General features: G+C 43.0%; 1 protein-coding gene across 2 annotated transcripts in view; it reads left to right on the plus strand.

The window, feature by feature from the left end:
- Positions 1 to 687: 687 nt before the first annotated feature.
- LOC133445812 (SH3 domain-binding protein 4) overlaps positions 688 to 24672 on the plus strand; it is a 73265-nt gene continuing 49280 nt past the window's right edge. For both annotated transcript variants that reach the window (XR_009782788.1, XM_061723274.1), the window contains exon 1: positions 688 to 802. The gene's annotated coding sequence lies outside the window, so the exon portion shown is untranslated. The remainder of the gene's footprint in view (positions 803 to 24672) is intronic.

A 24672-nucleotide genomic window follows, 5' to 3' on the forward strand; every position in this document is an offset into this window, starting at 1 on the left:
GTGGTATAGCACGATATAATATAAATATAGCATAGGGCCTAATAATATAGTAATATCCTAATATAACATAATTTTTATAAAATATTATAAATCACCATACTCTAATATATAACAATATAATAATACTATAGTTTAACATCCCATGAGATTTCATAACTTAATATAATAATACGCTATGAAACAATATATCATGATAATGCCAGGAATAATTATTAGAGTTAGAATTTCCAATTTATGTATTGCAATGGGGGGTGAGGGGCGTCAGGGAAGCGAGCAGGAGGCCCCCAACAGACTCCAGTTGCCCGACCGGGGCCCCAGCAAGAGGCAGGTAGGACGGCAGTGAAAGGAAACCCCCCTCCCTTTTTGATTTTAAGTATTTTTTAAATATTTATATATATACATATTTTACATTTTTTTTTTCAGATGTCACTTGACACTGACATCACATCCATAAGGAAATATCTCAGTGAGGCCCCTCCCATCCCCGCCGATGCCCTTCCCCTCCCCTGGAGGCCCCGCCTCTCCCCTGGAGCCCCCTCCCCTCCCCAGTAAAGCCCCGCCCCTCCCCGCCGATGCCCCGCCCCTCCCTAAAAGGCCCCGCCCCTCCCCGCCCATACCCCGCCCTGGAGGCCCCGCCCCTCCCTTCGAGGCCCCGCCCCCCGGTGACATCACGTCTCTCCTCCAGGAGTCTCCGCGGCTCCAGCTCACACACACATCCAGCCACCGGGAGAGCTCGACGGAAGCCGCCCATTACAGCTTCTTTTTTCCTTCATGGGACACAACGAGACTTCTTCCCTGGCAGGTAAGCTGCCATCTGCCCTCTCCTCCTCACCCTGTTTGAGTCAGTTTGAGGGATTTGGGGGAAGCAGAGGGACCGCTGCTGCACCTGGAGACAGTAACTTTTCCCTGTGGGGAGCGCAGCTCAAGTGGAGCACATTTCTCCAGCTGTGGGGGAAAACCGAGACAAAACCTATTTGTTGGGTTTGTATAATCTTGTAAAGTCCTGAGTGTGTTCCGACTCGGACAGAGAGGTTTTATTAGTTTGATGGTGGTTATTTAGTTGCAGCGTGTCCGCGGGTGTAACTGTATCGTACCTGCTGGAAAACTACAGTAACATGTCGCTCTCTCTCGGGGGGAGAACACGCGAGCAGCTCCGTTACTCTCACCAAACTCCCTGTTTACATCCACACCAGGCTCTAAACCACCTGAGAGAGAGGCTGGGGTCGTAAAGCTGTAATAAACGTCAAAACCTGCCGGTCTGTCTCTGTATGTTAATGGTCTGCCCTGCTGGAGTGGGTGCCATGTGTGTGTGTGTGTGTGGGGGGGGGGGGGGGGGGGGGGGGTGGGGGGGGGGGGGGGGGGGGGGGGGTTGCCATGACAGCAAATGAAACACAAGCCTGATTTGAAATGACGATGTGACATCACGAGCATCGTCTCCATCCTCCCCAGGGTGAGGGTCCCTTAAATCTTCATTTGTGCTCTGCTTGATTTCAACTGTCACATTAATCCTCCAGCTCCTCCGGGCAGCTGCGGGTCCGGTTCTTATCCATTATGGACTAATTCGATGCAAAAGTCTGTTTTTCTCTCCCTCCTCCTTTCTTCAAAACTTTACTGGGATTTCTTTGTGCAAACGGCCATTCTCCTCCAAACCTATAATTAATGGTAATGATGAGAACTTCCACACTGAATGATCATTCTCTCTGACAACATCCACTCGCTGTGTCTTCCAGCTGTATCCCAACTCCAAATTGGAGTTTGATGACCTAAGAAAGAGAGTCATTAGTGTGTGAGTTCATGACATTCAACAATGAAGTAAAGGGCAATCTCCCACACTGTGACAACAGCTGTCATCTTTTCAGGATACATTTAAACCTTTTTTTAGTGTGTGATGAGGACATCAGTAGAGACAAACTTTAAAGCACATCAGCGGTGAAGATGACTTGACAGTTGCCTCTATAAGTGTCTTTTTTTGGTCTCTCCCTCTGATTAGCTATTTGAAAGTGGTAGAGTTGGTGTGTGGACTCTGCCATAACATTTATTTTCTATTACACTTGAATAGTGTTTATAAAACCATCGTTATAGTTATTGTTTCGACAGGCCTTTTAGTCAAAGAAATGCTTTAGTTTTTTAGAATTGGCATAATGGGACATTCTGGAGTTAAAACTACTTTATGAGGGGGAAGTTCATTGCCTAGTTCTGCACAATAAATATCAGAAATGTGTAAATACCAAGTATCAGTAAATACTGATCCAGTTATATAAAAGCCTTTGGCTGCTATGTACGGTAGTTTGTATTATATCTAGTTAACTTAACGCCAACAACTGGACAGAGATTCTCGCAGTTATTTTTAGACACTTTTTTTGTACATATAAAATTCCTTTGGTTTGTCTGCCTGGGCCTTATCAACACTATCACTTCAGGTGAATAACATTTTTGAGTCTTGTCAGAGGCTTAAAATCACCATTTATTTGGAAAAAAGCTCCATTGCCTCCTGTGTTCAAATGAATTATCATTTTGCTGTAAACACATATTCCGTTCTCACTAAAAAAGGGGATCACAGTTTATTTGGTCTCTCATGAATGTTCACACTCTTTAGCATCCAATAATAAACCTAGGGCTGTTTCAACTCCAGACTGTTCCTTTAAAGTAAAAAATATCAATATATAAAATAAAAAAATCAATACAGCAGTGATACAGTCAGAACAGTTATACTTTGGAGAAATAACAATCTATGCAGTGGTTTGGATCAAAATCCATTTCAAGATTGTTTAAAAAATAATTTGGCAGAAGAATGTGTGTGTTATGAAACTTAGGATCCATCCTGGTATAATTGTGCATCCGCTCCACGTTTCTCCTTCACAAACATGTTCCTACTTGTTGCCACTTTGGGAATAATCTCAACAGTGTTTAGAGCAATCTGAAGCGTTTGTTAGTTCTTTAGCTTTGCCCTGCAAACAAAACAAGAGTAGCCTGGGGAAACTGGGGTCTAATGTTTTTAAATGATTACAGCAACACTTTGTGAGTATTTTTATGTTAAATTCCCAGTTTCAGTTTCATTCAAAGGTATATGTGATTCATTTTGGGAAGCATTGTCTTGTTCCCATAGTCTCCTGTTCCTGCCATTGACAAAAACCATCCAAAATAACTTTGGGCCCTTCTCCCGGTCATTTCTCCTGACAGCTACATATCACTATGTCACACAACAACAATAGTTAATGATGGGTGTAAGCTGAATTTAGCTCCCAGAGCTATCGTAAGCATCCAGGACGAAGAATTTTGTCATAAAATATGTTGTCAACCTACTATTAAGCCATCTTTAGTGTCATCTTTGAGAGCTAGATGTTTCTAGCTTTTTGAAGGACTGCACTATTTGAATTTCCACAATCCTTCAGTTTGCGTGGGATGAGAGTCAGTGACACAGACACTAATGTAAGTGCTACTTTGAATCCAGCTTTAGTGTCTCACATAAGATCAAACACAAAAACAATCCGATCGAAAGCAACCTCCTCTATCAGCTGAGGTTGGTGTTAGGCGCAGGGAACTATGGTGTAACAGGCCAAAACATAGACGTGCCACAAGTGTTCAGTGCGCCTCTTCCTTCTCTGGAGATTAATGGCCAACCACAACAATAACAGTGTCAGCTTCCACACAGCTGAGTGATAACGCTCTCTAAACACTAACGGCAAGCACGTGCTTCTCGCTCCCGCTCTACCTGAAGACCGGAGGCTTTCAGAATCACCATTCTGTTACCATAGCAGCCCTTTGAAGACACTTCTCTTCCATAGGTTTTTATGATATGCTGACGGAAATCTAATGGACAAGAGGAAAGTACAAACTTCAGAGATCCCATCAGCACGCATACTGTGTTTTCTTCTGACACACGAGTGGATTCTCAAAACACTGTGTATGTGTGTTATAGCTGAGGCTATCTGTGGACTGCACTTGAAAAGGGATTTCAGAAATAGAGTCTACATTCCAAGAACCTTGAAAGATTGCAGGCTCTGTCTTATGTAAGATAGAGTTGAATCTCCTTATGGGGTCATGATCTCAGAGAAGCGCACGTTTCTACAGGCATCCAGCCATTCTGAAAACACTTGAAGATGCTCAAGTGAGCTTAACTGCTTTGGCAGAATCCTCTCATTTTCCAGAAGGGACTCTCCTTGTAACAGTTTTTGTCGGTTTGAAATAATTACGGCCTTTTGGAGTTATACGGGGTGCAGAGCCACTCTTTTGGTACTAAAGAAAGATGGCTGGAAATTTTATTTTAATATGGCAATTTTAATAAAGTACTTGGCAAGTTTCTGAGCTCATTAAGACTTTGGTAACTCAGCGTGGAGGTCACTTCCAGGAGTTCTGTTTTTTTGACACTTTGAAACTAGCAGCATGAGTTCGACTAGTTCTGTTATGTTGAAGCTAAAAGCCTGTATACTCTGTACTTTCACACTGCAATCAGTTATAAAGACTAACTGGAGATACCCTCTTTAACTTTGAATTCACATGATCCCAGGAAGGCTCTAGTGTGTGCATCCACGAAGCATTAGTTTTCAGCAACATAAAGAAGATCTTTTTTTCTCTACTTTGCAGTGCACAGTCAGAAACAAAACCTTAATGGTTCTGGTCACTGACTGCTTTATTCATTGAATATGCATTGAGAAAAACGGCGTTAAAAGATCAGGTTTCTACCCGGTTGTCACGGGTGTGCTGGCCTCAGTTTCCCTGTTGCTGATGAAGTTTGCAGTTACTGTGGATGGAGAATTGGGTTTCAGTGGGAAGGATGCACCAGACGACTTCAGCTGGTGGATTCTTCTCCACCAGAGTGAAAGGGGAGCAGCGTTTATTTGGTGACACAGTTCGAAATACAGTCCGTCCAACTGTCTGGCTCTCTGCCGTGGAAAAACTGTTGTTTCTTTTTTTTTCCGTCAACGCTGCTGTCAGACATCCTGCTGGGTCGTGTCTCAGTCCCCGTAGACAGATGGATTTCATCCTCTGCATGCAGTTTGCAGCCATCCTCGTGGGCCTGATACGCCTTTCTGCAATGGCAATTCGCAGCACTCATTATACTCTGTTACTACCCCTCAACGTAGTACAGCTGTGAAACGAAATGTTTCCCCCTCCCAACTGATGTGCCAGTCACACTGGAATTAAGGCTTCAGGTGCAGAAGGAACCGGCTGTGTGAGTCCTGGTATTGAAACCTGGTCCAGAATAGATAAAGAATATGATCAATGACCAGAATCAATAATGGCATTAGTTTTGATAAAATATAATCAAATCAAATCCCTATTCCTTGGTGTGGATGAGCCTTTCGGTGTGTTATTATTGATAATTATTAATGTCTGCATTGGAATAATGAGTGTTTTTATTCATATAGATAAAAGCAGCTGGTGGAACAGAAAAAAGTCATAAATATGTTTTTCTCAGCAAAAAGCAATATACGTTTTTATTTTTGCTCCTTTATTCTTTTACATTAATGACTGTTATTATATACAAGGATACAGGGAATTATTAAATTGTTATAAAACCAGTTCTGAAATAGTGCCATACATTTTAACAGGGAAGGAAAAAATATCCAATCACATTTATTTTGATGGCAGTTTGTCAAATTTCATAAGAGTGACAGCAGTGCCCTGGTGCAAACATGGTGGTATTTAAGTAAAACTATTCTCAGGACATTTAATAATCATATAAAGATCAGTTTGGGCTCTTATAAACACAAGGGAACAAACTCGGCAACCATGACTGCTCTCTTCTTGCAGAAATATGACTATGATTGCATCATATTTAAATGGGTATTCAGCCCTGTTCTTCTGATTTATTTTCACATGGGATGTTACAAATATATCTTTGCTATGGGTGTACATCGACAGGCAATATTTCTGAAAAATTAAAAGGAACTAACTACTAGTCTAAGATTGAGGGATTTATTTAACAGCAATTCAATTATATTGTATTTAAATATCCTCATGAATTTAGATACATTTCTGTTACTTTATTATGGCTTCTGCTTTTTCACACAGTGGACTGAGGAGTCTGACTGTTTTTTGCTGAGAAACTCATCTCAGGCAGCCCTGGAGACTCTTTTTTTCTTCTTGCGGGTGCTTTTTTGCTGATCTTATTAGCCGATTTAGAAAAAAAGAAAAAGAAAGAAAGATAATTGTACCAAGACCTCAGCTGCATTTTCTTGGAATTCCCTCTTTTAAGAATATACAGAAAGATTTCACTTGAAGACTAAGATAGCAGTATTCTGTATTTTTGATATTTATTAGAATTGCACCAGTCGTTACTCCATCTACTACTCTAATACTCCTACTAATACCCGTAATAATACTCAAAGACAAGTCGGCTTTGCGTCTGTTTCCCAACTCCAAGCCCACTCTGTCCTACATAAACTCTTCAAGTACAACTCCCGAACACGTAACTTAACTTATGGAAAGAGAAAACCTCTAACATTCTTTCAGTTCTCAAAAAGTAGAATGTGGTACTTTTGTAGGGGACTCTTTTCTGTTTTGTCATAATATTTATTTGATCCTGAAATTGCACGTATCCGGGACAGGGATGGCAGGATTGACTCAGAATAAACTGCAATTTATGTCATTTATGTGTTGAGGTTCCATTAGAACCTAGACTATACTGAATCTCCGCGTCACAGAAGAATAAGATTTAAACTCTTAATTTACGTTATTGAAGTGAGTTAATCACCATGATGAAGAATATACCCAGAAGTTGAGTGGTGAAATGGAAATAAGGATCCTTAGTGTCATCTAAGGCTCCAAGAAGTGTCATAGTCTACATTTTTCCCTGTCCAAACATCCTGATTTGGGCAGATTAAGGCCTATCTTAGTAACAGCCCTGTCTCTCAGACATTTCTCCTAAACACACCAAACCCTCCAGCACCAGTCTCGTGGTGGATAACAATTTAAATTATATTAACATAGCTGACACCACTGGACTATGACTGCAGGGTTGTACAAATCTGTTGGTAGAGATCTCCACTTCTTATCGTTCTTCCCTCATCGAAGGCCCGATCTTGTGTTCCAGCTGGACTTGAATGGACGTCTTTGTGTGAATGCATGCATGTGATCACAGATAAGGAACCCCCCGACACCCCTTCCTCCCCTCCAGGGTTGAACGTGTGTGTCATGGTGTTGCTGAAGCTCGGTTCCAGCTGATTACAGCATAAGTATACGACAGTGAGGGTACGGCTGCTGCTGGCATCAGCCTACCACCCCCATCACGCCAAGCCCTGGGATACCCTCATCAGCTTTACTAATCATGTAGAAAAGCCAGCCATTATTCGAAAGTGAGTCATCCTGGAGCTCTGTCTTTTCAGTCCCAGCCTCTTTCTCCCCGCTCATGGTACCAGCTGACTGTCACCGGCCCACCCCCACCTGCTCTCGCCCCCACCTGCTATCAGGAAGGAACATGCTCTTTGTCAGTTTGATTTGCATCTGCTACTTGAGCCATGAACATCACTTTCCCTGCGTGAATGTCATGACGGCAGCTTTATTTTTAGCCTGTTGGCTGCGTGGTTCTAAGGTCTGCTGCTTTGTCGCTCGGTTTCTGATGTTTTTCGACTAACTGTTAAGTTCATGAAAAAAGAAAAGCCTCCACAGGCGCCCCTCCAGCATTCAGTTTCATCTGTCCACAGAGTGTGGTTCTCTTTGTTGTCCACCCCTTTTCAGACAGCAGTACAGATTTCCTCAGCCCCAATGCTTCTCTGACTTGCTGCGTGTTGAGTTGTGAGTGGATCAAATGAATTTAGCATCCAGAGCGTCTGCCTTACAATGCATCGGAAATCTGTTGTGAATTGCAGTTCAAACAACTAATATTTGTTTCAATCCAGTTATTTGCAAACTCCAGATTTTTTTCTCGAGAGAAAATCCAGTTTGCAAATAACTGGATTTCATGCGGTTTTTGATTTAAATATCAGTTTTGGCATCGAGGAGTTTATGAACAAGCCAGAGAGTCACAAATTCTTTATTTGCCTTTGCCCAGGAACATGACAGGTTGAGACAACTCATAGTTTCTTTGGTATGCAGGTAGATTGTATATTAAAGATTGCTGTTGCCACCTGATCTGAGATCTGAAACCATGGAAGAAGTATACCAAAATATCTCTAGTTCTGACGGACTCATTCAGAAAAGGTTAACTCTCTTAAAGCAGCACAATGTAACTTTCAGCTTTTGTTGAGTTTGGCGGCTCCTTTGGACAAAAGCGGTAGTGCTTTACCAGTAGTGTGGCAGGGTTCCTACCATGCTCCTCAAAGTTACATAGTGCCAGTGAAGGCGATACAGACCCCTCAGACCATGACAGAGGTTCATTAAACCTGTTGTAAGTTGATGTACCATCACAATGAGTCTGGAAATATTATTCAATTCAATTCAATTCAATTCAATTTTATTTATATAGCGTCTAATACAACAGAGTTGTCTCTAGACGCTTTACAGAGACCCATACCCAGAACATGACCCCCGAGCAGTTATTACATAAACAATGGCAGGTAAAAACTCCCCTAGTGGGAGAAAAACCTTAAGCCAAACAGTGGCAAGGAAAAACTCCCCTTTAGGAGGGAAGAAACCTTGAGCAGGACCAGGCTCATCAGGGGGGACCCTCCTGCCGAGGGCCAGACTGGTGGGTCAGGGACGGCAACAGCACAGCAGGCAGGTGGAAGCAGCAACGGGATGACCGGGGGTGGGGACCGCAGGCCAGCACACAGCTCCCGAAGCTCCGGCCCAATCAGCAAGTCCCAGGTTGGGGTGCAGGGTCAGGAAAAGACTTGTGCTCCGTAATAAAGCTACAAGCCACCCATGGCCACCTGCAGGACAAAAGAGAGAAAAGGGAGGAGAAGGGGGGGGCAGCAACGGGATGACCAGGGGTGGGGACCGCAGGCCAGCACGCAGCTCCCGAAGCTCCGGCCCAATCAGCAAGTCCCAGGTTGGGGTGCAGGGTCGGGGAAAGACTTGTGCTCCGTAATGCAAGCTACAAGCCACCCACGACCACCTGCAGGTTCCGGTGTCCGGCAAAGGATGCTGCAACATGGACAAAAGAGAGAAAAGGGAGGAGAAGGGGGGGGCCAGCACAAGAAACCACAGGAGCGACTCTGACACACTAAAGTTTACACTACCTAGAGATTTACCAACACCAGCTAGAGGTTTACTAAACACTAACTATAGGCTTTACTAAACAGAAATGTTTTAAGTTTAGTTTTAAAGGTGGAGGTGGTGTCAGCCCCCTTAACCCAGATTGGAAGTTGGTTCCATAGTAGTGGCGCCTGATAGCAGAACGCCCGCCCTCCAAATCTACATTTAGATACTCTAGGAACTACAAGTAAACCTGCACTCTGAGAACGGAGAGCTCTGACAGGAACATAAGGCACTATCAGGTCTTGCAAATAATGCGGAGCTAAGCCGTTTTGGGCTTTATACGCAAGTAATAAAATTTTAAATTGGATTCTGAATTTTACGGGTAACCAATGGAGCGACGCTAATACTGGAGAGACGTGGTCTCTCCTGCTAATTCCTGTCAGTACTCGTGCTGCTGCATTTTGGATCAGCTGGAGCCTATTCAGCAAATTACTGGGACATCCTGCTAACAACACATTACAGTAATCTAGTCTAGAAGATACAAACGCATGAACTAGTTTTTCTGCATCACTCTGTGAGAGGATTTTCCTAATCTTTGCAATATTACGGAGATGGAAAAAGGCTATTTTACAAACCTGATTGACATATGGTTTAAACGACAAATCCTGATCGAAAATAACACCAAGATTTCTCACAGTTGCACTGGAAGCCATCGCAACACCATCTAATCCCTTCCTAAGATGCTCTGGACCAAGAATGATAACCTCTGTTTTATCTGAATTTAGAAGCAGGAAATTTCTGGACATCCAGTCCTTGATGTCCCTAAGACATGCCTGAAGTTTAACTAACGGTTCTGTTTCATCCGGCTTCATAGACAAATAGAGCTGCGTATCATCAGCATAACAATGAAAGTGTATGCCGTGATTCTGGATTATACTTCCCAACGGCTGCATGTATAAACTGAACAAGATTGGCCCTAGCACTGAACCCTGCGGAACACCATAACAGACCCTTGACTGTTCTGAAGAAACCTCATGTACATGAACAAACTGGAACCTGTCAGATAGGTATGATTTAAACCAACATAGAGCTGTCCCTTTAATCCCAACAACATGCTCTAACCTGTGCAGTAAAATGCCATGATCTATAGTGTCAAAAGCAGCACTGAGGTCCAGTAGAACCAGTATGGACACTAATCCCTTATCTGAGGCCATAAGGAGGTCATTCGTGACTCGAACAAGTGCTGTCTCTGTGCTATGATGCATTCTGAACCCTGACTGAAAGACTTCAAACAGATCATTTCTATACAAATAGTCACATAACTGGCTTGAAACTGCCTTTTCCAGAATTTTAGACACAAATGGAAGGTTGGAAATTGGTCTATAATTAGCTAAGGTGTCTGGGTCAAGAGAAGGTTTTTTAAGTAAAGGTTTAATTACTGCGACTTTGAAAACCTGTGGTACATATCCTAAACTTAGGGATAAGTTAATTTGGTCCAGTATTGTCGTACCAATAAGAGAAAAAATATGTTTGAATAGACGAGTCGGGATGGGGTCTAACATACATGTGGTTGACTTAGCTCTATTAACGAGTGAAGTCAGCTCAGGGAGGTCTATAGGATCAAAACAGTCTAGAGACAAGTCAGAGCCTAGGGAAGTCGCTAAAGCTGAAGAAACACCTACAACCGGCTGGTTGATTTCTTCTCTAATTCTCGCGATTTTACTGTTGAAGAAGCCCATAAAGTCCTCACTACTGAGAGCTGCAGGAATGCACGGCTCAACAGAGTTGTGACTCTTTGTCAGCCTGGCTACAGTGCTGAACAGAAAACGTGGGTTACTTTTGTTATCCTCTATCAACGTTGAATAATAAGCTGTTCTGGCTTTGCGAATGGCTTTTTTATATACTATTAAAATATCTTTCCATTCACGATAAGAGTCTACAGACCTACAAGAGTACCACTTCCTTTCCATTTTACGCACGTTTTGTTTCAACATGCGGATATCTGAATTATACCAGGGAGTTAAGCTCCTGTGGCTAGAAACCCTCCTTTTCAAAGGAGCAACTTCATCTAAAGCTGAATGCAACAAATCAGCAGTGTTACTAGCAAGGAAATCAACATCTGCAGAGGTAGAACCCAGGTCACTGGCCTCGACTACATCACTATTTCGCACTGTCGTAAGATAAGCAATGGCCTCCCTAAATTTAACAATAACTTCATCAGACAAACATCTGCTAAAATAATACCTCCTATTTTGCACTTCAACATCAACAAAATTAAATTCAAACGTTATTAAGTAATGGTCGGATAAAAGGGAGTTTACAGGTGACACCAACAGACCATCAGTTTCAACACCGTAGGTGAGAACGAGATCGAGAGTATGATTAAAACAGTGCGTCGGTTTATCCACTTTTTGTGAGATACCCATTGATTCTAGAAGAGAATCGAAGGCTAATTTAAGATTATCGCTTTCAACATCCATATGAATGTTAAAATCACCCACTATGATGAATTTATCTGTGCTGATCAATAATCCAGAAAGGAAATCTGAAAATTCAGACAAAAACTCCAGATACGCACCAGCAGGGGGCCGGTACACTACCACTAACACAACTGGCTTCTCTGATTTCCGGCTCGGAAATTTCAGACCAAGCATGAGGCTTTCAAATGTATTATAGTTGCACTTGGGTTCAATTTTTGTTTGGAGACCGGAGTTATAAATTGCTGCGACTCCTCCGCCTCGGCCCGTGCTTCTAGGAATGTGATGATTAAAGTAGCCGGGCGGAGTTGATTCATTCAAACTAACATACTCTTCCTCCTGTAACCATGTTTCTGTTAAGCAGAAAATATCACTCCTGCTCTCTGTAATTATATCATTTACTAACAGAGACTTAGAGCTTAATGATCGTATATTTAGTAGTCCGCATGTAATTTTTCGGTCTGTAATTGGTACCAAATGTGCATTGGTTTTAATTTTTACAAGGTTATCTTGGTTAACGCCTCTATAACGCTGCACCTGGTGAACTTTTGGAGGGCGGGGAACTGCAACCACTTCTATTTTGCTAGGCACCTGGCCAGAGTCGCCAATATCATGTAATCCTACAGTTTTAGAGTCGCTAATTACATAATGCAATCCTACAGTTTTGTTGGCAGGCGTTGGTCCTTGAGAAGTAACAGATGTGTCGCTGAGCCCTTTAAGACTACCCTTCCTCCGAACCGTCACCCAGCTGCCCTGCCTGGCCGGCTGCCGGGGAGCTGCAGGGGAGCGGTTACGCTCAGCTGCTACGGGCCGGTCCGCAGAGGATTCTATCGGACTATGGTCTAGTTGGCCAAACCGGACCTCTAACTGACTAAGCCTCGCCTCCAGCCCTGTTAAACTACAGCTCTGCATCCTGGCCTGGACCCTGCATTGTCAGGGGGAGTGTCTAATAACATTGGCCAGATTTCTAGACATAAGAGCTGCACCATCCCGGGTGGGATGAATGCCGTCCCTTCTAATCAGACCGGGCTTTCCCCAGAATGTCTCCCAGTTGTCAATAAAGTCCACGTCGTTTTCTGAACACCACTGAGACAACCAGCGGCGGAGCGAGAGCATGCGACTAAACATGTCATCGCTGGCCAGATTGGGGAGGGGGCCAGAAAAACCTACAGAGTCCGACATGGTCTTGGCGAAGTTACACACCGAGACAATATTCATTCTGGTTACTTCCGACTGGCGAAGACGGGAGTCATTAGCTCCGACATTGATGATAACTTTACCATATTTACGATTACCCTTTGCCAGTAGCTTCAAATTTGCTTCTATGTCGCCCGCTCTGGCCCCCGGGATGCACCTAACTAAGGTCTCTGGAGTCGGCTTCACATGTCTGACTATGGAGTCTCCAATCACCAGGGTCGGTTTCTCAACAGATGTGTCGCTAAGTGGGGAAAATCTGTTAGACACATGAAGCGGGTGGTGGTGTTCCGTGAGCCCTTTAAGACTAGTCTTCCTCCGAACCGTCACCCAGCTGCCCTGCCTGGCCGGCTGCTCGGGAGCTGCAGGGGAGCGGCTACGCTCAGCTGCTACGGGCCGGTCCGCCGCTAGCTTAGCCTGGTTAGCTGAGGAGGCTCTCGGACTATGGTTTAGTTGGCCGAACCGGACCTCTAACTGACTGAGCCTCGCCTCCAGCCCTGCAAATAAACTACACTTTAAGCACTTACCGTCTTCACTAAAGGAGGCAGAGGAATAACTAAACATTTCACACACTGAGCAGGAAAGAGGTGAAGCGGTGGGAGCCGGAGCGGCCATGCTAAGATGCTAACGGAGGCTAACGGACAGAAAATGTATCGGTGATTGGTGACAGTGAAAGTTACGGAAGAGAAAATGAGCGAGTGTTGAAATAAAGACAGTAATGTACCAGATATAGTGCTATTTTACCAGAAAACAGTCTAAGTTTTAGATAAAAAGTCGGGAGAGATCTGAGCCTGCAACGCCGTGAGACGGCAGCAGCACAGACCGCAAACACCAGGAAGTGACGCGATGCGTGACGCAATACGTTACCCAATCAGCAAGTCCGCAGAAGCCACAGATATTATATTAAGGTGGAAAAGTTACATTGTGCTGCTTTAAGAAATACTAAATGAATTTTATAATTTTATTTTTTTTACATTTAAGATGACTTAAGGTTTGTTAACAAATTGTTTACTGAGTGAGTCCTTTTTTGCTACTGGAATATTTTTTTTTTCCATATTTATTTGATTACAAACTGTGTAATGGAGACATCTCAAACACTCATTATTATGACATTATCCCTTTACGATGTCATATTTACAGGCTTATATCTTAGTAACAGTCAGTACGGTTACAAGCACATCTAAATCGAGCTATTAGCAACAATCAAGCCGAGGATTTAACTGGAGCTTCCGTGAAATCTGAGTATACATGTGCGGAGAGAGAATCAAATTAGGTGCGTTCGACTCCACCACACTAGGTGGGACTACATGCCCTTTTGCGTTGGCATTCTTCCATAGCTCCATTTCAATAACTCCAGTACACATGGCTTTTAAAACTTTGATATCAGTCAGACTAAGGCAATACATCGACTTTCTCTTAGTGCATGTGAACGTGTGAGTGTGGTGTCTGCATGTTTTAGCCAAATGTCAACTTTTCAACTTTTTGGTTGAAGAAATTGCGGACAATTTCCTTAACTGACATCTGAAGGCTGGCTCCAAAAGTGAGTCAATCTCCATTTGTAAAAATATCTTTTTTGCAGCATAAAGAAACATATTTACAGACTGATTCAAAAGATGGTTTTGGTCTCCATAGCTACATTTTACATCCATATACTTTAAACCCATTTACAGTATATTTAGGGATGGTGGACCATTGATTGGCGGCTGCCACAGCCAATAGCAACTGTCATTGCTTTTGCTATTTAGTGCTTAGCACTGTATTGACTTCTGAACATATCTTCTGAAGAAATCTAACTGAGCACAGTTGTTCAGATTTAATAAGGATTAATCTCATGTTACATCAATTAACACCATAGGTTACTATTAGCTGTGTCAATCAAGCTGAAATGGCTAACTGTGACTGACATAAGGTGGGTGCTCTCCAGCTGGCTTTCCAGATGTGCTTGTTCCTCCCGTTACAAAGAAAAAGAGGCTTTAAAAGCAGAAAATCCATGGACGACAGCCAGTTCTTCTTATACAGTCTGTGGATTTAGCCCTCTGAACACTGAGGGTAAATGTGCTACTGTGGCAGAGGGATATATATCAGCTTGTTTAAATGTTTTCACCTGTGGAATGGCTGTGAATGGGACAGGTACCAGACCCATTTCATGGAAGATGATATTCGCAAAGTGAATGGCTATGAAAAGCCAGGCTAGTAAATATGGTACTAGAGATGGAAACGGAGCAGCACCTTTGCAGTTTTTAAACTGCGACAGCAATCAAAACAACCCAGAAGATTTACTCTCTTAGGATCACGCTGTTAAAAGCCAACAAAGCACAGATAATCATGTATTTGTCCCATTTGGGGACACAGAACATGTTTCAACTGTTACTTGGAAGCAGGGCATTCAGCAAGTTTCCCAGTGACCGAACACATAATATGTAACAGTTATTTCAGTGGTGAGCAGTGACAATAATCCATGCAGGAATGCCCACTGCCTCCATTATTCCACATTCATGTTACCTCTAGGTTATCTTAAGTGGCGACTCTGGCGCCACAGAAAGCTCACGTTCCCTTTTCACTGGCGTTAAACAAAAGTAAAGTTTCACCCATCCATTTGTGCCTTTGCTGGAGAGTAATGAAGACAGCGGCTTCACAGCTCGCTGGCAGCATGGCTTAAGATTTTGGATTCTCTTGTTGAGAGCAGAAGGAGTGAAGTGTGGGTCAGTTTGCATGGGGGTGGGGGAAAGACAGGGGGTGTGTGCATGTGTCTGCGTGTGAGTGTGTATTGCAATTGTGTCTATGTCCGTGACAAGACTGGCAACACTTCAAGCAACCCAATGAATTTCTTGATAAAAGCTCGGAGAGGCAGCTGAACATGATCTCTAACCTCCTCTTTGTCGCCAGAAGGATGATTGAGTTTTTTTTACTTTCCACCATCCTCGTTTGAATAATGCAGTATTTCTGTTGGGTTTCTGCATTCCTCACATTCTTCCTCTGATTTTCCCTGCAGGCCAATTTTACCTCACTGTGTTTGTGTAGTAAAATGATGAGTGATGGCTGCAGTAACACTGACCAACATCACGCTCAATGCGTCTCTGCTAGCAGACGGGTGTCTAGAATATGAGCTGCAGGATATCTACCTTGCTTTATGTTGTAGACTTTGTTTGCTGATATAATGCATCAAATAATGGTGATTAGAGGATGAATCAGGTCCTTGACAGGAACTGAGTCGACAACCTTGACCACTGCTTGAGTCTTTTATCAAACACAAAGAGAGACATTTGCTGTTCCTAGGCTTTCCTGTGTTTCTCATTTCTATCTCCCTTTTCACAGATCCGAAAAAGAGTATGTAAATTACAGAGCAGCATTAATTCACGCTCGATGAAACAGACTCTTCATGTCTTCACAGTGCTCTGGCATCTTGTGTTCAATTGTAATGAATAAACAAAAACAAGAGTTTTTTACCTTAGTACTGCAATAAAAAGCAGCAACTTTTCCTCCCTTCCTACACTTTCTGTCCATATTGTTGATGCTCTTTTTTCCTTTTTTCATGTCACCGCTTTCAGAGTAAATTACCCAAGAAAAGTTGGGTTGTTTAGTCCAAAAATATCCTTTTTATTCAGCCTTGCCATCTATAGTTTAGGATTCAGACTCTCGGCCCTGATAGCTCAGTGGGTTGAGCGGGCACCACTTAGGGAAGCTGTCACCCTGATGCAGGCAGCATAGGCTCTAGTCCCTGCCTGTTGCTCTTTGCTGTGTGTCTTCCCCCTCCATCTCAACCCATTTCCTATCCACCTGCTTTCACACTAAATGCCACTAAATGCCAAAAAACCTTTAAAAAAGAGACTCTTTTCATCGAAGGTTGAACTGAAGACGGCACTCGATTTCTTTGCAAGGTGCTGTAGATGTATTCGCTGTTTTGCTGACAGGCTGTGGCCAAAGTTTAATATACCAGTTAGATGTCCTCGGATCGGGACACTCTGTTGGTTGGTTTAGGGGGGTTGGTAGCCTCAGGAGCCCCAGGACTGCAACTGAGGTCAACCACCTTGGGCCCATGAGGAAGGCCCTTAACCCTCGCTGCTCCCCAGGCACCGTGCAAATGGCAGCCCACTGCTCCTAGTTTCACTAGAGATGGCTTAAAATTAGGGGTGTAACAATATATCTTGCCACGAAATTTCGCGATACAAAAACGTCATGAAACGTGTCGTGGAGGTGGCAAAGTGTATCGCGATATTGGGTTATTAATATTAATCTATTGTGTTGACTAGTAACGCGCATCCGACCGCGCCTCGACCCGCGGACCAAAATCTTACTACGCTCAGAAGAAACTGGTACCGTTTTGTGGTCCCGATCACGGGACTCTTGGGGGGTTTTGAGCTCTGAACTTTTAAGTCTGGTGTAGAGTTAAGCCGTACCTTATTAAATTAAACCTTTTTCGGGTCGTGAGCAGGATAAACACGGGACAACTTCTTCCGAGTTCAAGTGTACTTTAATGTCCCTCAACAGTGTAGGATTTTAGAACATCAACACAGCACCTAGTGCCGTACTGTGGCGTATCACTCCGCCCAATCTAAAACAGACTAATCACTACAGATAAACTGACTAGTGTAATTATAGTCCCTGATTTACAGAATATAAAGAATATATTTATAAAATAATGAACCCTGAATTACCAAAATAACCTTCTTAACAAAAATAAATCTCCTCTTACACTTATAAGGTGAGCATGAATCAATCTGTTTTATGATGTAAAATTGTATGTATTTATTTACTACTTTTATTTATTTATTTAATTTTAGTTGTTAAATTTCTGGAAAAGAAAAAGGTCAGATCATACATGATAGAAACTATTCAGTTTGTGGCTAAATATTTGTACTTGTATGAAACTGAAGATGCATAATGCAAACCTGACATTTACTTTTAGTTCAGTTTGTGGAAAATGGTTGGCCTGGCTTTCTCTTTAAGACTTAAACAGTTATAAAGCATTACAAACTGTAACAATAGGGCAAATGCACAGCATTGTTTTGTATTTTGTGTCTTTCAAATAAAAAAACATTGTCAAAAAAATACTGCTATAATATCGTATCGTATCGTTATTGTGACCTCAATATCGTGTATCATACCGTATCGTGAGATTAGTGTATCGTTACACCCCTAGTTAAAATACAGAGAATACATTTCCCCATTGTGGGATTACTAAGGGACCTTTTTTTTTGTTTTTGTTTTTTGTTTTCAGAGCCTACGTCTTTCTAGCTCAACCTAGATTAACACCTATGCCTCTTCAAATTTGTTTGGCTTTCATAACAGACTCTCCTAAAGTTTTGCTGCTTCAGTCAGACATCTATACTTATATTGACATTTCAGGTGTTATTAGGGGGTCTTGCAGCAGTTGTACGGTAACTGCAGAAAATGTAACTGTATAAGATGTACCAAAAGAAAATCTAAGTTGTAAGCACACAGATAAAATGTTAAGAAAAAAAAAGATTTTCGGGTTTTCCTTTGATTTTATTATCAAGAAATAATCTACTGGACCGTATCCTAGTTGGCTTCAGCTGAACATGTTGCCTGTCAATCAAAGGGCCATATATACATAAACCACCACCACCCTTACACACACATGGGCTATTTAGAAATACCACATGGACTGACATACATTGTTTTGCACTGCTAGAGGAAGCCAGAGTACCTGCAGACAACCCACACAAACATGGGGAGGACAAGCGAACTCTACACAGAAAAACACTACTAACCACCAGGCCACCATGCTGCCAAATAATTGGTCGTTTGCTGTGAAATGACTCTTGATCAGCAGTCCGACTGTTAGAAGCTTTTTGAAACCTTAAAACGCATTGAACCCTCTCTCTCAGACTCTTGGGTTGAGGTGAGATTCTGGAGCGCTATTTCTGAACAGTCATGGCCTCAGCAGTGTTGACTCAGTGTGAGTCTGTGTTTTTACATCTCTCACTGGGCTGCGGTGTGACAGCACAGCATCTGCGTTTCTCTCATTAACTCATGAGGTGACGTGCGAATTCAAGGCCAACAGCTGCCGAATCCTGCCTCCCTGAAAGCAAACGCTCCTTTTTCGTTTACTTTAATGTGACACTTGTGATCAGGGTGACTTGATTTCTGTCCATAAGAAAAGTTTTGGGAAATATTGTCTTAATATCTTTATATAAAAAAAACAGAACATGCTATCTTGCTGAGGTGTTTGATCCTGTTTAGTTTGAAGCCTCTTGAATTTGACGAAGCAGATGAGAACAATATGCTGAAGGTGGTGCTTTGAAGGAAATGCAGCAGCCTGGGAGAGTCAGCAGCAATCTAGCAGCCTCTCATCACAAAGGCATTTCCTCCTCAGCCACTTCCTGTTAAGGAGCAGTTGTCCTTAAACGCAAAGCAGAGGCCTGGCCTGAACTGGGGGATAATATGAAGTCAGTCGCTCGGTCATCAGGAGGCTTTTATTGCTGTGAAGAGAACGCTGGCGTGGCTCTGACCTTGTACAGTGAACAGTTATATATTCCCAGCTTCATCACTGTCATCATACAATGCAATAGTCCTCTCTCTACATACTCTATATTCTCCTGTTAACTGAAGCCACAGTCTGTGACCAAATATAATAAATGGAAAACTAATCACTGGCACAAAAGAAAACAACTAAACCTTATTTGTTCATGTCCTGTGATGACTAACAATAGATAAGTCTCATCCAAAACTTTGGGTGTGAGCATATCAGCTTACATGTGGTTCTTTGGTCTGATGAAAAATTGAAATAACAAAAGAATTTCGGGTTGTATTTTTACAGGACTTCCCGTCTTGTCAATCAATGAAACCTATGAGGCATGTTTGCATGATTAGATAGGTTAGGAGCAATTAAAGAGGCTTTGTTGTTGAATTAGATAGTGGCTCTATAAGCTACATGAAGCATGAGCGCAATGAAGCTCATGCTTCACAAGCCAGACATTAAATTTCAAGAATGCTCATAAGACCTGCTGCTTTTCCAATATTTATATTTCTTTATGCTGGGCTGCTTGTGATCGCTCTTACATGTCAGTGAGCGCCTGCTGTGTTTACTCTGTATCAACAGAAACAGCCAGTCTCCATGTGATAAGTCAGTGAGTAACATTTTCCCTGCATCACAGTTCCCAGATCTAAATCCTCATCCGTAATGTACGTCAGCTCTTTTTGTTGTTTGGGAGGGTATAGATTATTGCTGTTTATCAACCTTGTCTGATTGACAATATCACAATTATGTTGGAGTCAGAACACAGTTTTGCTGTTTCAAAAAGTAAATGAGTCTAATTACAATAAAGCATGACAAAACCCCACCTCTTACTGTTTTTACAGTGGTAAAAACAGTGGTAGGGTCTCACAACATGCTAGTCATCATGAAAAAGAATAATTGAATTGATAAAAGATGCAAGGCTTGTTGACAGAACATATTTAAAGCTTAATTTAGTATTTATATTTGTGCATGGATGGATCATAGACAGTAAGAACTCCGAAAAGCCTCCATGATGTCACTCAATTTTTTTCAAGAGTGCTTTTGAAGCCTCTTTTCCCTCGTACTGTGGGGTGCAATTTTGTATTGCTTATGCTGTCCTGTAATTATTGATATTACTTCACATTAATATTTGTCAAATCTATCCAAACATTCTCATTTCACTGTTGCTGCTGTGTGAGGACTAGCAGGGCTCCGCTGAGCCCCGCTGGGACCCGCGGCCACTCGGCTGGGTGAGACCTGTTCCAGTACGGTGTCGCAGGATGATTGATTGCAGGTCCCAAAGGATTTTCACTGGAAGGGTCCTGAAATGATCCGGTGTGGCTCCTAGCTCCTTCAGCTGAGCCATGGCGGAGAAGCTGCAGCGCTCCAGAGCTGCAGGCAAAAATTAGCAATGGAAGTTGCAGGCTTCACGGTGTCAACTGCAGCAAGACACACGTGTCAGGAGGACCTGATCGTTTATACAATCACAGTTAAGTGCAATAAACTGCTCGTCCAAGCGATTTTTTACTGCTGTCATTCCACTTTGGTAGGCTAGATTGCATCGATATGTATGGATGACTTACTTGGTCCTCATCACTCAATTTAAATTGATTTGTTACTTTAAACAGCCTGAATAAAGTACTCTGAAGGATTAGTGTGGGTTGCATTCAACCACAGCCACATTATTAAGGTGATCCAGAATTAAATCCTGAAGACAAAAATGAAAGTTCAATCATTTTGTGTGTGAATATCATTCCGGCTTATAGTTAGGAGGCCAGATTTCTGCTGAAAGGCTGCTTTAGTAACACTGATTTGTATTCACATTAAATAGGACATAACATCCTTGTTAGCTGTCATGCTGCTCCTTGTTCCTTCTAGGTGTGTTGTCACTAGCGGGAGTTTCAGATAGATTTTTTGGGGGCCGGATCATTGGCGCATGTGTCAATTACCAGGAATGACCCCACAAAAGGGCTTTCAGGAACCTTTACTGGGCAAAAAACTTTCCATTAGTAGTTCCTGTCCTAATCCCAGTCGCTACGACTGCAGAGTACTGTATTTTGCGGCCCATTAGATTAGACGCACCGCATTATAGGCGCAATATCAATGAACGAGTCTATTTTCATACATAAGGTGCATGATAAAACATATAAAGCGTAACAAAATAGTCTGGTGAGTCGAAATTTATTCAACTCATTGACATAACTATGAATATAGTTCAGCTGTAACTAAAACAGAAAAATAAATTCACATTTTAAATCATTCGTCCTCGACAAATCCACAAGTAAACATTGGAGGTGGTAAGCGTCGTACTACGTTCTGTTCTCTGATTGGTTCATCGTTGTCAGCGATAGCAGACACCTGAAGTTAGTGTGAGGTTGGAATAACATTTGATTATAACTGGATTATGATATTGATTTGAAAACTGTCCAGTGTTCCACGACCGGGGCGGTTTTCGTCCCGGTCGTGGAACACTGGACCAGCTCTACACCCTCCGCAGGGTGCTCGAGGGCGCATGGGAGTTTGCCCAACCAGTCCACATGTGTTTTGTGGACTTGGAGAAGGCTTTCGACCGTGTCCCACGTGGCATCCTGTGGGGGGTGCTCCGAGAGTATGGGGTCGGAGGCCCTCTGCTGAGGGCTGTACGGTCCCTGTATGACCGGAGCAGGAGCTTGGTTCGCATTGCCGGCAGTAAGTCAGACCTGTTCCCGGTGCGTGTTGGACTCCGGCAGGGCTGCCCTTTGTCACCGGTTCTGTTCATTATTTTTATGGACAGAATTTCTAGGCGCAGCCAGGGGCCGGAGGGGGTACGGTTCGGGAGCCACTTGATTTCATCTCTGCTTTTTGCAGATGATGTGGTCTTGTTGGCTCCCTCGAGCCAGGACCTTCAGCATGCACTGGGGCGGTTTGCAGCCGAGTGTGAAGCAGCTGGGATGAGAATCAGCACCTCTAAGTCTGAGGCCATGGTTCTCGACCGGAAAAAGGTGGCTTGCACCCTCCAGGTCGGGGGAGAGTTCCTGCCTCAGGTGGAGGAGTTCAAGTATCTTGGGGTCTTGTTCACGAGTGAGGGGAGAACGGAGCGCGAGATCGACAGGCGGATCGGTGCGGCGGCCGCAGTAATGCGGTCATTGTATCGGTCCGTCGTGGTGAAGAGGGAGCTGAGCCGAAAGGCAAAGCTCTCAGTTTACCGGTCGATCTACGTTCCCACCCTCACCTATGGTCATGAACTCTGGGTCATGACCGAAAGAACGGGATCCCGGATACAAGCGGCCGAAATGAGTTTCCTCCGCAGGGTGGCGGGGCGCTCCCTTAGAGATAGGGTGAGGAGCTCTGTCACCCGGGAGGAGCTCGGAGTAGAGCCGCTGCTCCTCCACATCGAGAGGAGCCAGCTGAGGTGGCTCGGGCACCTGTATAGGATGCCCCCTGGACGCCTCCCTCGTGAGGTGTTCCGGGCATGTCCCACCGGGAGGAGGCCCCGAGGAAGACCCAGGACACGCTGGAGTGACTACGTCGCTCGGCTGGCCTGGGAACGCCTTGGAGTCCCCCCGGAAGAGCTGGAGGAGGTGTCCGGGGAGAGGGAAGTCTGGGGATCCCTGCTCCGACTGCTGCCCCCGCGACCCGGACTCGGATAATGCGGTGGACAATGGATGGATGGATGGATTTGAAAACTGGGTTTATGCTGAAAACCTGACTTTGGCTTGACGTCTAGATGTTTGAGGATGGTTGCTGGCCAGCAGTACATAATTAGTTATCTAAATAGTCAGTTAGTTGAATAGTCAGTTAGCGCATTTATAAAGGTCAAATTAACTACAACAAAATTTGCAGTGTGCCAGAATTACAATAATGAGGATGATGCATCAATATGAGAGCTACTCTCCATAAACCAGAAAAGAGCAGAGAAGAACTGTCTTGCACAGAAAGTAATTTTAGGTTGTTTTTAAAAGTTTCTATGAAAAAAAGTAAATTTCCATGCTTAATGCGTTCAAAAAATGTTTCTGAAAGAGTCTAAAAGTTGCTATATTTACTTGGCTACATGTGTGTATGAAGCCAGTGTAAATAAATTGAGAGTGGATGGGCTAAGACGTCCAAACACACTGTACTCAGTTTGGTTCCAAACGTATCAAGTTTTAACCATAGTTATGTTGGTTTTTACTGCTCAGTGGTTCAGCTTTGGCAGCGCATAACCTCCGTTGTAAAATATATGTCCGAAATGCTGTCCAGTCCGTGTGTGACTATCATTTTCTTTCATGAGGCGTCTGTTATGCTTGGATTATTTTTAGTCGGGACCAGAGTTATAATAGTTTTGAAATTTTTTATAGTTTTATGTCATGTGTTGAGTGGAGCAGGACCCAAAGTATTTAACAGTTAACAGAAGTTAAGTTAATAGAAAAAGACAAAGTCCAAGACCACCAACATCAAACTGACCCCAGATCCTAACAGAAAACACCAAAACTAAAGAACCATGTGTGACAAAAGTCAAAAAGTTCAAACCCAACCATATTAACCCTACACCATGCAGCAGATGTAAAAAAAAAAAAACAAGGCACAAAAAAAGTGCATTTGACCTGAAAATGTATTTTTCATTTAATTTGCATTGCTAATTTTAGTCTTAATTTAGTTTTAGTTTTACAAAAATCTTTTGTTTCTATTTTTATTTCAGTTAACAGGATTTTTCTTCACTGTTAGTTTTAGTTTTACTCAAGTTTTCGTTAATTATAATATCTCTGGTCCAGACCAAAGGAGAAAATGATATATTTTGTTCACGTTGCTATTTCAAGGTTCTGGTTCATTTGGCATTTACATTGGACTTGCAGCATCTGACAGACTAAAAGACACAATGGAAGAAATGTGGAAGGTCACAACCTGGTCACACAGATGTTTGAGCCATTTAAAAGTGAAGAGTTTTCTGACGGATCTGGATCCACTTCTTTTGTGCGGACCAAGGTTCAGGTGGCCGTGTTCACACATGTTCAAGTGAAGTGCACCAACACGTCAGTCATGCCAAGTGTGCTTTAAGCCAGGCATACGCTGTGCGATTATCGACTCCTTTTGAGCCGATTTTCCAGTCGTGCAACTATTTTTTGGATCGGGCCGGATTTCGACCCAATCGTTGGTCGTGCCTCGTGCAGTGTACGTGGGGTAACGACAAGAGATTAACACCTAACGACGAGCTCCCGATCACAAATCGTGTGATGTAAAATTTGTAAAATTTCTGTTCGAGCCACATGATAAACAATGAACAATAAATCTAAACATACCAATAAAGACAGACCCACTGTTCTTGTCTGGTACAGGAGCATCCAGACAACTGATATTAAAGATGTGATTGGCAGGAAATTAAACTTGATCCTCTGGTGATGGCAGCCAACCATGAGGTATGGTTAGAAAACACACATTTTATCTGAAGAATGTCTACTTGTGTTCCACTTAGTAGCAAATCAAACTTCAAGCTGAACTCAGTTC

This window comes from Cololabis saira, chromosome 6 (genome assembly GCF_033807715.1).
Source record: "Cololabis saira isolate AMF1-May2022 chromosome 6, fColSai1.1, whole genome shotgun sequence".
Lineage (NCBI taxonomy): Eukaryota > Metazoa > Chordata > Actinopteri > Beloniformes > Belonidae > Cololabis > Cololabis saira.